Consider the following 14,477-nt stretch of genomic DNA (forward strand, 5'->3'; position numbering starts at 1 on the left):
AAGGGGTGAAAAGACTTGGAGATGTCAAGCGCCGGTTCATTCTATGGCAGAAGAAATTTATCAAGTTTCCGAGCGAGGCGCCAACAAGTCCACCCCCGTACGGTGGTGGTGGTGGCGGTGGCGGTGACGGTGGCGGTGGCGGTGGCGGTGACGGTGGCGGTGGCGGTGACGGTGGCGGTGGTGCTTCACCTAATACACCTCATTCACGTCAGCCCACGCCGCCGCCCCCGGTCCTCGTCCGGCGGGTGATCGGACACCGGTACCGCCCCCAATCCACCTCCGGCGAAGAAGCGAAGCAGTCCCGGGTTATTAACCCGGACCCTTACGTACCTAAGAAAACAAAGGTACCGGAGGTATCACTGAAGCCTCTCCCCACGAGGCCTTGGGAAAGTAGTGCCGAGGAAGTCGAGGCGGGCGCGGCTGCTGATTTAGAGAAATGGAAGGCGAGCGTCAAGAGGAAAATAGAGGGCGAGCCCAAGCCAGTATATTCTGACAAGGAAAAGCAGTGGGCTAAGTCATTTTTGAACACACCGTCCCAAGCCGCGAAGAATCCGCTCGACGACTATTTACGTGAACTTCGTAGGCAAGCACTCGCGTTCAAGAACAGGAAAGAGTTGGCGGAGAAGAAAGCCGTGAAGGACGAGGCCGAGTCAAAATTAGAAAGGGGGAAAGAAGTTGCCCAGCTCGGGGAACAAAGTAAACAATCGATCGCCCCGCTCATAGTGCAAGCCGCCGATCCGGATGCCCCCGATATCGTAGCAGCTGCGGCAGCACATGGATTGACTGTAACGAGTGCCGGAGAACAAGCGGCCGAGTTAGGTATCACTCTTCGTGCACTCGCTAGGCCTTGATGAGGCGCCAATGAAGGACGTAGTATTTACATATGTGAAGAATGGCCCTCTCGTCGAGCCTGCGCGAGAAGGGGATCTACCTCGACAAATGCTAGGTCTCGCTAAATTGGTACAAGGGTTACATAAAACATAAAAACGCCAAAGACTATATCTATGCGGAAGTTAGATATGAGCATCACTTCAAACATTACTGGGTACAAATTCCTCTGAGTGAATTGTTCCAGCTGTTCAATCTGCGCGACCTCGACAAATCTATCATCAGTTGCTACGTTACGTAAGTGATTTATTAATTTCTACCCCATCTCGTTCATTGCCTCGCACCGTCCTAACTATCTTGTTGTGTACGCTATTATGCAGAATGAAGAAGCGGGAAATGCGAATAAGGAACATCCATGATGTTGGGTTCATTGACCCACACATCGTTAATTCACATGTGTTAGAACACCACCCCGCCGACGTGGAGGATGACCTGTGGCGGTTTATTAGAAAACGACAACGTAAAAGTGATATTCTATTTCCTTACCATTTTGGGTGAGTGTTTCTGTCTTGAGCACATTCTCTTTTGTTTACTCCATGCATGGTATGTGGCTAATCGATGAGTTATGCATGACTCGTGCATGTATCGTGTCCGCAGGTTCCACTGGATTCTTATGGTAATTAAAGTTCGGACCTCCTCAGTTCTCGTCCACGACTCTCTGAATATGGATCCGGCGCTTTGGGGCGACATGAGAAAAATGTTGCAAAAGTAATTATTTTCATTCATTTGCGCTCTATATCGATCGGCCTATTTCGTTCATCATTTCCTAATATCAAGTAACTAATTAATAACTCTCTTGTTTATTTAATTTTCTTTGCCTCGTAGGGTTTGGAGACGGTTCGTAGATACCAAGGTCGGTGAATTCAAAAAAGAGCTATCTTTTAAAATGGCAGTGCGGACGACCGGGGATACTCAGCCACCGGGGACCAATCTATGTGGATACTATGTTTGTGAGAGGATCCGGAGATACCGCAATGAGCGGGACCGGACGTGTGAGAACAACATCCCGAGGAATAACCTCCGGAAGACGCTTAGTCCAGAAGCTCGCTTCCGACCACTTCAAGAGGAACTAGCTGGATGGTTGGCGAGGGAAGTCATCGATCCTAGAGGAGAACACTATTACGATGACGTAGAACTTTATATGCACCAGAATTTGTAACTAACTTGTTCAAAATTGTATATGGTCATCCGATATTGAATATATATTGTATATGGTGATCCGATATTGAATATATATTGTATATTCCTCTTGAATTCTTTTTGGTTCTAATTTCAAATTTGTTTGAAATTGTACATTCATATGCATGTATGTATACGAGTACCGTAGAATATGTGAAACTCCTTCAAAATTAAAACCCAAAAGAAATAAAATAATACAAATTAAAAAGAAACCAGATTTAGGGGGAGGGGGGCTAAAACCCTAAACCCTGCGGAGGCCTTTAGTCGCGGTTGGCCTAAATATGTGAAACTCCTTCAGAATTAAAACCCAAAAGAAATAAAATAATACAAATTAAAAAGAAACCAGATTTAGGGGGAGGGGGGCTAAAACCCTAAACCCTGCGGAGGCCTTTAGTCGCGGCTGGCCAGAAGAACCGCGACTAAAGGTCCTCCGCCCTGGCGCTCGCCTGCGGCCCACGTGGACGGGCCTTTAGTCGCGGTTCGTAAGGAACCGCGACTAAAGGGGGGGGCCTTTAGTCGCGCAGCTTTGGTCGCGGTTGCGCCACCGCGACTAATGGCAGTTGCCAACCGCGACCAAAGCCCTTTTTTCCACCAGTGAGCCCGCAATTCACACGTCCCAGTCTAGCATCCGAAGCCCAATACGACTTGCCCTTGACAGTAGGTTTACCTAAATATCCTTACACCTGCCTTTCAGCTAAACATATTCCAGAATTCGTTGAGGATTTGTCTTGCTAGCTGATAGTCTATGCAATTCTTCATATATTCATGCGGAATAATTATCTTGGCACGCTTGATCTGTCGTTGTGGCTTTTGTATCAGACTTTGACCAAACCTGCATCTTGAACTAAACAACAAAGTCTAAATTTATATGTTAATCAATAATTTAACCATGCTACTTAATTAATTTGGCTGATCATACAAGCCAGCTAGCCAAATTACGCCATCAACACATGCCCCCCCTGTTTTTGGTACGATTGAATTGACCAAAGACACATCTTCAATACTTTACGATGATGTCAATAACTTCATCGGCCATAAGATTTTCTTAGGGCGATGTCTAAAATACACATCAGCCAAAAAAATTAGCACGATATTGCAAGTAAAATATCGGCCAAATTTTGCTGAGGATGATCCTTCTAATAATATATCAGCCACAATGTCTTCAAGCCTCTCGCTACATGCTAAAATAATACGTTTTCAAGTATTTTTCATCGAGAGCTTCGAAAACTTCTTTACGTGGAAAGATTGTGAAAAGTATGAATTTTCAGAAACAATCTCTACAACTCTGTAAGGATCTTCCCAACTCGGCGATCATTTGCCGAATATTTCATCTTTAGTTCTAGTAGCCCACGCTCCTTTTAGTGCTGATTAAAATTTCCTAATTAACATTGTCGGCAAAGACAACCTGCTATTTTTAAAAAACCATCGCATCTCGTGAGCCGACATATGTGTTCTGAATTTTACTTCATGCACTTCACCCATAGCTTATCTCTACCGATCACAATCCAAGAACTTCACCATCAAACCATGTATAGTTCGGCGGTATAATTAATCATTTGAAAAAAGTGTATATCTTAAAGCTGATTGCCAAATTTTCTGAATTCTAGTTTGACTTGGGTCCTTTAAATAATTAACTAAAGGAACTCTCCGGCCACCTGGTTCTAAACTATTTTGATAATTCGGCTGTTTGTGGCATTTGTACCGAATTTTCTTTGCATTGTACTGCTATTTGCTAAACTGAACCAGATAAGTTGCATGCTGTAATTAAGGGACTTCTCCAATAACCTGATTCTGAACTACTAGCATACGCCGAATCCTCTTTGCAACGTGCTGCTAAGTACTGAACCGAACAAGGCCCGGCTGCACCCTGTACCAAACCAACGTGGAACAGTCTAGACTTATTTCTTACAAAAGCTTGCATCGGTCTTTGCAAAATGAAAGTATTCCTTTTGTAATATGATAACCAGATGCATGTTACGCTAAACAAGTAGCTCTAGAACTTTCCTCTCTAAGTATACGACGGACAGTGATTGTATCTAGAGACTTAATTATGGCTAAACATCGGTCCAAATAACTATTTAGTAATCTGCCAAAATAGTGAAATTCGCCTTTTATGTGTTGTACTACCAGAAGCGAATCTTCATTACACCCATGTCTACTGAATTTTGTAAATCAAAGAGTAAAACCTCATATTCAGTTTGGTTACCACATACTAGATATTTCACACAGACCGATGTCTCGTAAACAACATTTTCAGGTGAAATTAAAACATTACCAACACCTTGTCCACCTCTACAAACCGATCCATCAATATAAAATATCTTCAGGCAAACGCCAACATAACTAATATATCCCTCATCCTTAATCAACAACAAAATCGGCGCTAACTTGAACTATCATAGTACGCAACGATTCATATGCTAAATCATAGTATTTTATTAGTGCATAAGCTCACTTTATTATCATAACACTAGGAATCGGTTGTTCTAACATAAATAATTAAACACGTCGGCTAGTAAGTTTTCACTCATGAACTAGAAAGTCGATAATGCTGAAAATTGGTACATATTTAATATAAAGACTCGCGTAACTTTTCAATAAACACATACCAGTTTTCGGCTTCGAGTAAGGGATGGCTTAGATTTGCAATGATGTACTCCTTCCAAACATCCTCTTTGTAGGCATCATTGGTTTATCTTGATTGAGCCACTCATTAGGCCACTTCTTCTCTGCTAGCTCTTCTCTGATTTCTAATACTCGCAATCGTTGTACCCGTCGTTTCTGAGTGTGTGTGAGTCCCGTTGGGCACCATTGAGGTTCTGGTTTAGTTCTAGGTGCAACTGACTTAATTTTGTTGCCCCCCCCCCCCCGAGTTTCTTGGCTTGTACCAAAGTACTGTTATCTTTTGCGTAGATAGTTTGTTCTTGGCCGAAAATATTCTCTCCTGACTAAATACTTTACTAGCTATAATTTTCTGGCCGCACATATTGATAGTACTAGACTTGAGATCCATTGAAGGCAGACTCGTGGACAGTCCTGAGCTAATGCTCCTCGTTGCTGGATCGCTGTGCATGCTAACCATTTCATTTTTCTGACTTGTACTGGAGGATGCAACCACTTGATTATTGAAATCTTTCTCTTGTATGCATGCATCTTTTCTCTGAACTGTGCCACACCCCACCCTATCAACTGACTGATCTCCACCAACTTTCAAACCATGCATAATTGTACCACCGGCTACAACTTTCATGCGGCCTCTCGTGCGTATACTAGCAGATGCATCATCAGCCGACTCTCTAGTACTAGCACGTACAACTGCATGCTCTGAATGTGTTTGCACATTATTAGTCTCTAAATCAGCATGTAAGCTGGCGTCTCTGGTCGCTATACACTTGGTGCAATTATGATCAGTTTCATCACGTGCTTCTGCATAATTTTCACGGCTGATCGGCACCCACACGAGCTTGCTGCCGGCCTTGTAATTCTTTCCATATGCATTATACTTCCGGCTCGTATTTGAATTTCCTGAGACTAACTTCTCACCATTGCCATGGATCAGAATAGCATCAGGTTGTCTAACTTGATAATTAAACCGGGCACGTTTTTCATGCAGCGGTCTTCTGTACATAGGCCCTGCTTGAATCCATTTTGGTTGAAATATACCTGCTGGTCCTATATGATATGGCACCCAATGATTGAAGTTCCAGAAAGAAAATTCTTGATACACAGGCGGTGTACTGCTCCGGTATGTTGGCTGCATCGTAAAATATGGCTGGTGCTCATATGAATTCGCTCGCCAATGCTGACGGCACTGAGGTTCAGAATGAGACCTAGGATGCTTAGTACCTCCAAGCTGATTGAAGGCATTCTTGGCCTTGCGCGAAACATATTTGTTCAACAAATGCTTAAGAATCGGCTTTGTTCTTGGAGCTGATTGTCCCTTTCTTCCCTTGTCTTTCGACACTCTAACTTCTGAATTTTTGGGTTTCATCATCCTCGGCCAATTCATATCATCAATGACAACCTTATTTTGTTTGGTAGATTCGGTTTGATCTGACCGAATAAGTACTTTCTTGTTGTCAAAATCAATCACGTTGGGAGAGTACAGTGGTTGCATGACCTGAACAATATATTGCTCCGCCTCTTGATGATTTTCCAGAGTCTTATCTTCCTTCTTTTTTTGGGTCATGAGCCTCTTCGCTTCGATGCTCTTCTTCAACCGAAGATAATTCAGCTATATTTTCTTCTTGTTGATGCTCATCAATTTCTTTGGCACAGAACTCATAAGGCAACATGAAAGGTCCCTTACATGCAGAAAAATCAAGCATCGCTATTTCACATTCATCATGTTCTTGCTCAATGAAGTTTGTATCTACCGACTTGACAAATTTGGTTTTTGTGTCCGACTTAGCTTTACCTAATTCAGTTTTAACTAAGTCGGTCATGACAGATGTGTCAATCGTCCTATGTTGATTTGACTCAGCAGGTGTATTGTCCAACCTGACATTAGCCGAATTTGGCGTACTGACCAAGTCAACCTTTTCCTGTTGGTTGGCTCGCATAGCTCTAACTTCGAGAATCTTATTTGCAAGATCTTCACAAGATTCCCGATATATATCAGCCCATTCTTTTGACGATCGCCCCTCATATATGTCAGTATCTTTCGGCTATGACACGTGGGTGCTACCGAAATTCTGCAATTGTGTAGGGGTTGTATCACATGCTACAACACTAGACGAAGGCACATGAGATCCTATTGAATTTTCACTTATTCGGCTGTAATCATTGTGAAGGTGTGTAGCTGAATTATTTATATCTTAGTTGCATATGGTCCTGAAAAGTTAGTAACATAAGAAGTAGCATATGATGGCTGAGAGTAATTAGCAAAGTAGCTACCAGTAGCATGGCCAATTGTTGCATCCATCGACATTTGTGAAGGTGAACCAACATACTGCAAGTTATGTGCCGATGAATAAAAGGGTGAAACACTATTTTGCATGTTATCAAAATTTATGATATTGAGTGTTTCATATTGATTAACTGAACTCATCACGTTATTCATCGGCATATAAACTTCTGGGGTTGCCGATGCATGAGAATTCGAGTATATATGTCGCATGTTGCTAAAATTATAAGAATTTGAAGCATGTAGATTATTTTGCATCAGCGTTTGCACATAGTAAAAATTAGGACTAGACGATGTAGTACGCATATCATAGGATCTAGCAACATCAACATAAGAGTTATTTTTATCTACATAAAAAGATTGAGAATTCATATTACCTTGTAGATTACAACCTCTTGATGACGCTCTCTACGTAGTAGGAACGGGCTGGAGACCGTTGATGCTTCTTCCCCAGCGGAGTCGCCAATTGTGTTGGCACGCAAAACTGCCGCGCAACACCAAGATAACCGTCGTGCTTTCGGGACGACGAACGGATGATTTCCGAGCAAATCAACAAAGATACGACCGATTTTCAGCGCAAAACGGTAAAGATCAACGAAACCCTAGAGCTGCTAGGGAGCCGCCAGGTAAACAAAAGAGAAAACATACATAAAAGTAAATAGGATAAATTGTATTGATAGATTCGATTGTCTGGGGTCTCTCAATCGGCCATACCCGTATATTTATATACAGAGCCTGGTCTTTGGCAAACAAGAAAGGTTTCTCACGTCACGGTTTCCTTTACATGGCAGATAAAATACTATTCCCAATCTTCAGGTAAACCGGCCAGCATCTTATGAGATATTAACTTACCTAATTCTAGTAGGATTCGGTCATTGTTTGAGCCACCGAACCGATCATAGCAATTCTGGTAAGTTTATACATATACCTTCCTTACGTGACTTAACAGCCCGCAATTCACACGTCTCAGTCTAGCATCCGAAGCCCAATACGACTTGCCCTTGAGAGTAGGTTTAGCTAAATGTCCTTACACCTGCGTTTCAGCTAAACATATTCCAGAAGGGGAGTGCTGGGCGTCCCCCGGGGGATTAGAATTCTAATCCCCCTGGTCCCCAACCGTCCGATCAACAGATCTGGAACGTTTCCGGCCGTCCGATCAAACCAACCAGCCCTCTCTCCCACTTTTGCTACCATAATGCACCAAAGTAGCAAAAAACGGTTTAATTGTAGCAAACTCTATTTTCACCTAAAAACACAGACCTCGCCGGAGATCCGCCGGAGTCTCGCCGGAGACTCGCCGGAGACTCGCCGGAGATGTCGCCGGAGACCCACCGGTAACCTCACCGGAGACTTAGTAGCAAAAAAAATATGCTATAGTAGCAAAAACACATAAAAATTGTAGCAACCTTTTTTTCCTATTGTAGCAAAACCAACCTCGTCGGAGACTCGCCGGAGACCTCGCCGGAGAATTTGTAGCAAAAATTATATGCTATAGTAGCAAAAAAACACAAAAATTGTAGCAATCTTTTTCGTTAAAAGTAGCAAACTGTAGATGTCGCCGGTAGGAAGATCAGCTGTCCGGCCGGTAGCAAGGCCGATCGCCCCCTTGTAGCAAAAGCCAGGCAGCCACGGTAGCAAGGTCCGGCGCCCCATGTAGCAAGGCCTCCCTCCCCTTGTAGCAATGCCTCCCGCCGCTCGCAGCAGCGCCGCCCACCGCCGGTAGCAAGGCCGACCGCCTTTTGTAGCAAAGCCTGGTCGTCCTTGTAGCAAGCCCGACCGGCCTTGTAGCCGCAGCCATGTCCGCACCAGCACCACCACCGGGCGTCGATGGGACCTTGGGGGGATTCGAGCTCGGAGAAGTAGGGGCGTCCACCTCGGAGGGTTGCACGTGGAGGGGGTCAGTCGAGATGACGACCGCGCGCAGGGAGCCTCATCGTGGGCGCCGACTTGGACGCGACGCAGCTGCTGCAGTAGGGGGAGGTCCGGGAGAGTGCGGCCGCGCGCGGGCAAGGCGAAGCAAGGCGCGGCGGCGTGGCTGGGGCGCGGCGGCGGAGCGCGGCGGCGTGGCTGGGGCGTGGCGGCGGAGCGCGGCGGCGTGGCTGGGGCGTGGCGGCGTGGATTTCCTGGTTTCCATGGACGCACAGCAAGGACTTCCGACGGTGAGGGAAGGCGGCGCGGTGGCCTGCCGGCGACGAGGAAGAGAGGTGGGCCTGCCGGCGGCGTGGGGGGCGGGACGGAGCGCCAGGCGACGAGGAAGAGGACGAACATGTGGAGGAGATCGCTCGGGGGAAGGATAACGATGCTCATGGTGGGGCCCAATCACCGCTTTGCGCTGTCTCACTCGGTCGCTCCGCGTGCCAGCGAGGCGGACGATCCGATCGCTGTTCCCAGGGGAACCTCAGCGTTTTCCATTCCAGAATCCCAAGTGCTAAAAAGCGCTTGGATGCCCCGTGTCAAACCGAGCACTCAATTCTCGGTCGTTGGATGCGTTCTGGATGGCTCGATCTCGTGCCGCGTCGAGGAGAGACGGTCGGACCGAAAAGCACCTGGGCCTGACAAATTCCCAAATGGCCTAGCGCCCCTTCTCTCTCCCGTGGAAGCAATTCCCCATTTCTCCACCCGCTAGGGTTTCATCTCGGCGATTAGGATGGCGATTTCGTTGGCAGAGGGCGCGAGCGCGCGAGGATGCGTTCTGCTCGTCGGTGGAGGAAGAGAGCGCGGGGGAGGAAGGCTCGCTCGTTGGCGAAGGGCGATCCACGCGGTAGTGCGGTGAGCTCTACGTCGGGGAGCAAGGCTACCGGTCGGGCGGCGAGCTCTGCGGCGGAGAGCCAGAAGCGCGCGACGGCGGGTAGCGAGACGGCGGAGATATAGTCGTGCGCGATGACAGGGTGCGATGTGACGAAGGTCTGCGAAGGATTTTGCCGACGTCGAGTTAGAAAGGTATTCCCGAGTGCGAATCTTCCTCAATCACGTGTTATTCCCGTGTTGAGATGCAATTCATGCCCATATACACACGAATTCCATGGGGATTTATCTGGCGGTAATTATTCCCCGTTCGTTTTTGTGTGTCCATGCCCCCTAGCGCCGATTCAAACCATAGGGAAGTAGGTCTCGTGTAAATGTTCGTGGTGCCCATGATGTGTATGATTCATCTCGCGTTAGCAGTTTCCCCTTGGCTGAATTAGTTGAGTGGTGCACATTGGAAAAGAATGTGCAGCTTGTGAACGTCATACTGGAGTTCTTGATGAGCATCGGGTATGGTGTGAACAAGATAGCCACACACGCAATCCCTGTTTTGCACAACACTAAGAAAATGATGCTAGAGCGATTTGACTACCTCCTCGAAAGAGGGGCGGAGTACAAGATGTTGTGTTAGATAGTGAGTGTGTTCCCAAAGATAGTGATCCATGGCAAAGATATGCTCAATGAGAAGTTGAACTATACATCACTCTGGAGCTGGAGCCTGGGATACTCTTTCGAGTATCTTGATTGCTTCCCAGCACTATTATGCTTTGATTTGGAGAACCGGGTCAAGCGTAGGATGCAATGCTTCGGTGGATCCAAGTATGGTCTTCTTAAAAGACCACTAGCCCCTGCAACTGTGCTTGCTAAACTCAGAGAAGAAGTTCATTTCCAACCTATACAATGTGCATCCTGCAGCGCCAAATAAGTTGTGGCTTGAGTGCTTCTCTTAAGGAATACACATGGAGTGTTACCTCAAGAATATACAACACCAACATGTTGCCACGCATTTTTTTATTCAAATTTTATTATGCATGTTGCTACGTATTTTTGTCTAACATGGGTATGATTTGCCAAACAATAGTTGAAAGAAGATGTTGGCGCCACCACAAGAGATGGTCTTTTTGTTGGGATAAAAAGGACCGAAGAATTTGTATCTTCGAAGTTGCCATGTGGTTTTTTCCTATGAGGTATAAACCCACCTGTAACTTTTGGTGTTTTTTATTTGTCATCAACATGCATAAGTTTGCTCAAGGTTTTAAGTAAATTGTGTTTACTATTACTGTTAAGTTGGTACTGAATTTAGTTAAGTTGATTCTTACCCCCAAAAAGTTGTGATTTACATTATATCTAGTTTTTTCTTTCCCTCAGCCAACCAAAAAAGTTGGCCCATGTTTTTAAGTCAGTTGGTTTTGTCAGATGCTCAAGTTCACAACAGAGAGTTATTAAATTGGTTTTCTTGTTAGGCATGTTTTTTTTCAGTTGGTGCTTCACATTGTAGGTAGTTGGATACTGTGGTTAGCTGAGTTGCCCATGTCATGAATATTTTGTTGCTTTCTCTTAGTTATTAAATTGTTTTACTTCCCTCTCAATTTTTGAGTTCATTTTTATGAGCTTTTCTTTTTTGATGTATGCGACTTGATAGAGAAACCAATTTTTTCAGCATAAGCATTATAATGTGCTCTTGCACTTATAACAATGTCAAACCGCATCCCAATAAACGATTCATGTGTACTGGATGCAACTTCCTCATTCATGCCAGCTTCGCCAGGAACTCCTTTCAAGTTAGGGTATGTTGTAGATTTTATGTGCAATGTTGTTCTGGGATTGCTTTGGTTGACTGTAGTGTGTGGTGGCCCATGGTGACGCGCCTCCTGCCACTGTTCATCGTAACCACCGACCACTGCTCCTTGGTCATGTATATTTGGCTTTGGAGATTTGCCAACCATCTCTTGTGCGGCAGCTTGAGTGCAAAACTGCGGCTCTAGGCCGTTCATGCCAAAATCTTCAGTTGGGGGAGCATTGAGATCCAATCCTGACATATTTAAAAATGAGAATGTTCACTTGAATTATTTTTAATATTCTAGTAATGACCATGGAGAATTTTGTTGCTGCATCTAACTAAGTTGTGTACTGATCATGGGTTAGTTGTTTCCTTATCATGCTTAAGTTGTGTACTGACAAACATTAGCAAAATGCAACCCACATCAACTACTTCTTTTGTAGCAAGATAGTTATGTTGTATATTGGTTTCAATGAGTTTTTCTTTGTTCTTTTCAACTTGGTTTACTTTCGAGTTACTACTAGAAACCCACAAGTAGTATAATGAATTAATTGACATGCCCCGAAGTAGTATACCGATTTAACTGAGTTCTTTCTTGGCATCCGGCTAAGTTGCTTTCTTAGACTAGATAAGTTGTTTTACACAACCTAACTAACTTTATTTCACCATGCATTTAATTTTTGGTTAAACAACCAATGACGGTCCTTAGCTTAATAATGAATTTAATTTAAAACTTGCTTTTCTAGCAAACAAACTTGAAATCTGGTAACACAAAAATGACAAAAGAGACAAACAAGCGTTCTCGCTTGCGTTTACCAGAAGCTGAGGCGTAGCAGGGAGCCTTCCATGGCCTCGTCCGAAAATTTCCCAGCTGGTATGTGTTTAAGGACGAGAGATACAGACATGAAACTCTCAACTATTGCGAGATGGAAAAATGTAGCCATTGAATTTATGAATCAAGAGTATGAACTATAGAGTGGATCAGTTCCGGATATTACTCACAACTACCTAATAGTTCTGAGTGTAATAGATAAACTAGAAAATTTACAGATACTTTTATGGGGGTAGTTTTAGTTCTTCTGGTTCCTATTAAGCTATATGGATAAGTTGTCTAGCGATTTAATTAAATTGGTTTATATCTATACTTAAGTTGTGTACTGAAATAATTTAAGTTGATTCCTCGAGCATTCTTAAGTTCTTGGTATCCGTAAAATTTACTAGCTGGTTCTTTTAATCAACATGCATAAGTTGTCTAGAGATTTAATTAAGTAATTTTATCACTATGCTCAAGTTGAGTATACTGAAATAAATTAAGTTGATTCCTAGAGTATGCTCAAGTTGTTGGGTGTTGGTATAATCTATTTAGGTGTTCCTTTTAAGCAACATGCATAAGTTGTCTACTGATTTTATTTTTTGCTTTGTCAACATGCTTAAGTTGAGTATACTGAAATTAATCAAGTTGATTCCTCCAGCATGCTTAAGTTTGTGGGTATTGGCGCAATCTCTGTAGGTGTTCCTTTTGAGCAACAAGCATAAGTTGTTCACTGGTTTAGTTTGTTGGCTTGTCAACATGCTTAAGTTGAAACGGAAAATTAATTAAGTTCTATTTTCAGTATGCTTAAGTTTTATGTGTATCTACAATCTATCTTGGTTTTCATTTTCAAGCAACATGCATAAGTTGGTTACTGGTCTAATTAAGTTGCCTTATCAACATGTTTAATGTGCTTATTTGTGATATTGCTAAGATGTACCAGGAAGCGGTGGATCCTGGACAGCGTACCTAGTACCATCTCGAGCGAGGTAGTGGTGGAGGTCATGGCGCCTGGCGGCACCCCCGATGCCTAGCGCGAGCGGAAGCCCGCCGTGGTTGCTGGCCAAGGTAAGGTGATTATCCATTTAATTAACTTACTTATCCCTTGTTAAGTTGATTTCTAATAATGTTTAACTTTTCTAAACATTGATGCTAAGTTGCTTTCTAGGTAATATTGAAGTTGTCTTATCATTGATGCTAAGTTGTTTTCTTGCAGGAACAGAACATGTATTTTTTTGTGATCCACTCGCAATTTTCAGTCAAATCGAGATATCCATGGAGTTCTGGACGAAGAAGAAGATCTGGAATAGTAGTTTGTCTTGCAGAAAGGAAGAAGAGATGGAGTAGTTTGCCAAGCACATCGCACGCCCTGCACTGTGTTGTTTTGTACCTTACGTGTAACCTCCCTTTTCTTGGTTGGGTGCTGAATCAGTCAAACCAGCATCCGGATACTGAGTTGGACAAACAAGCATCCGGATGCTGGGATGGACAAACCAGCACCGGATGCTGGCTAGCCGGGTCTTCCAGAATTCGTTGAGGATTTGTCTTGCTAGCTGATAGTCTATGCAATCCTTCATATATTCATGCGGAATAATTATCTTGGCACGCTTGATCTGTCGTTATGGCTTTTGTATCAGACTTTGACCAAACCTGCATCTTGAACTAAACAACAAAGTCTAAATTTATATGTTAATCAATAATTTAACCATGCTACTTTAATTAATTTGGCTGATCATACAAGCTACCTAGCCAAATTAGGCCACCAACACATTAATGCATGCATGCATGTATCTTATTTGCACATCTAAGACAACCTTCTTCTTCGCTTCGTACGTACTGGCGGGCAATTCATTACCCCTTGGAAGCTTCCTCTTAATTATTATCATCAACTTTCCAAATCATGAGTCAGTGACAACATTCTCTGCCTTCCATTGCAACAATTCCAGTGTGATGTCTAGCTTTTTATGGCCATCTTCGTAAGTTGGGTATAACAATTTGTTGTGATCTTCTATCATCTGGTCGAAGGCCAACCTTTTCTTTTCAGTTTCACATTCTCTCATTGCATCAGCAATACTCCGATCAAGATCATTATCAGCAGGCTCATCTGGTGCCTCTTGATCTTCTGCTTCATTGTATCACTACCAGAAAACAGGCTATCAGTGGCGCAC

This window comes from Lolium rigidum, chromosome 5, assembly GCF_022539505.1.
Source record: "Lolium rigidum isolate FL_2022 chromosome 5, APGP_CSIRO_Lrig_0.1, whole genome shotgun sequence".
NCBI classification, from domain to species: domain Eukaryota; kingdom Viridiplantae; phylum Streptophyta; class Magnoliopsida; order Poales; family Poaceae; genus Lolium; species Lolium rigidum.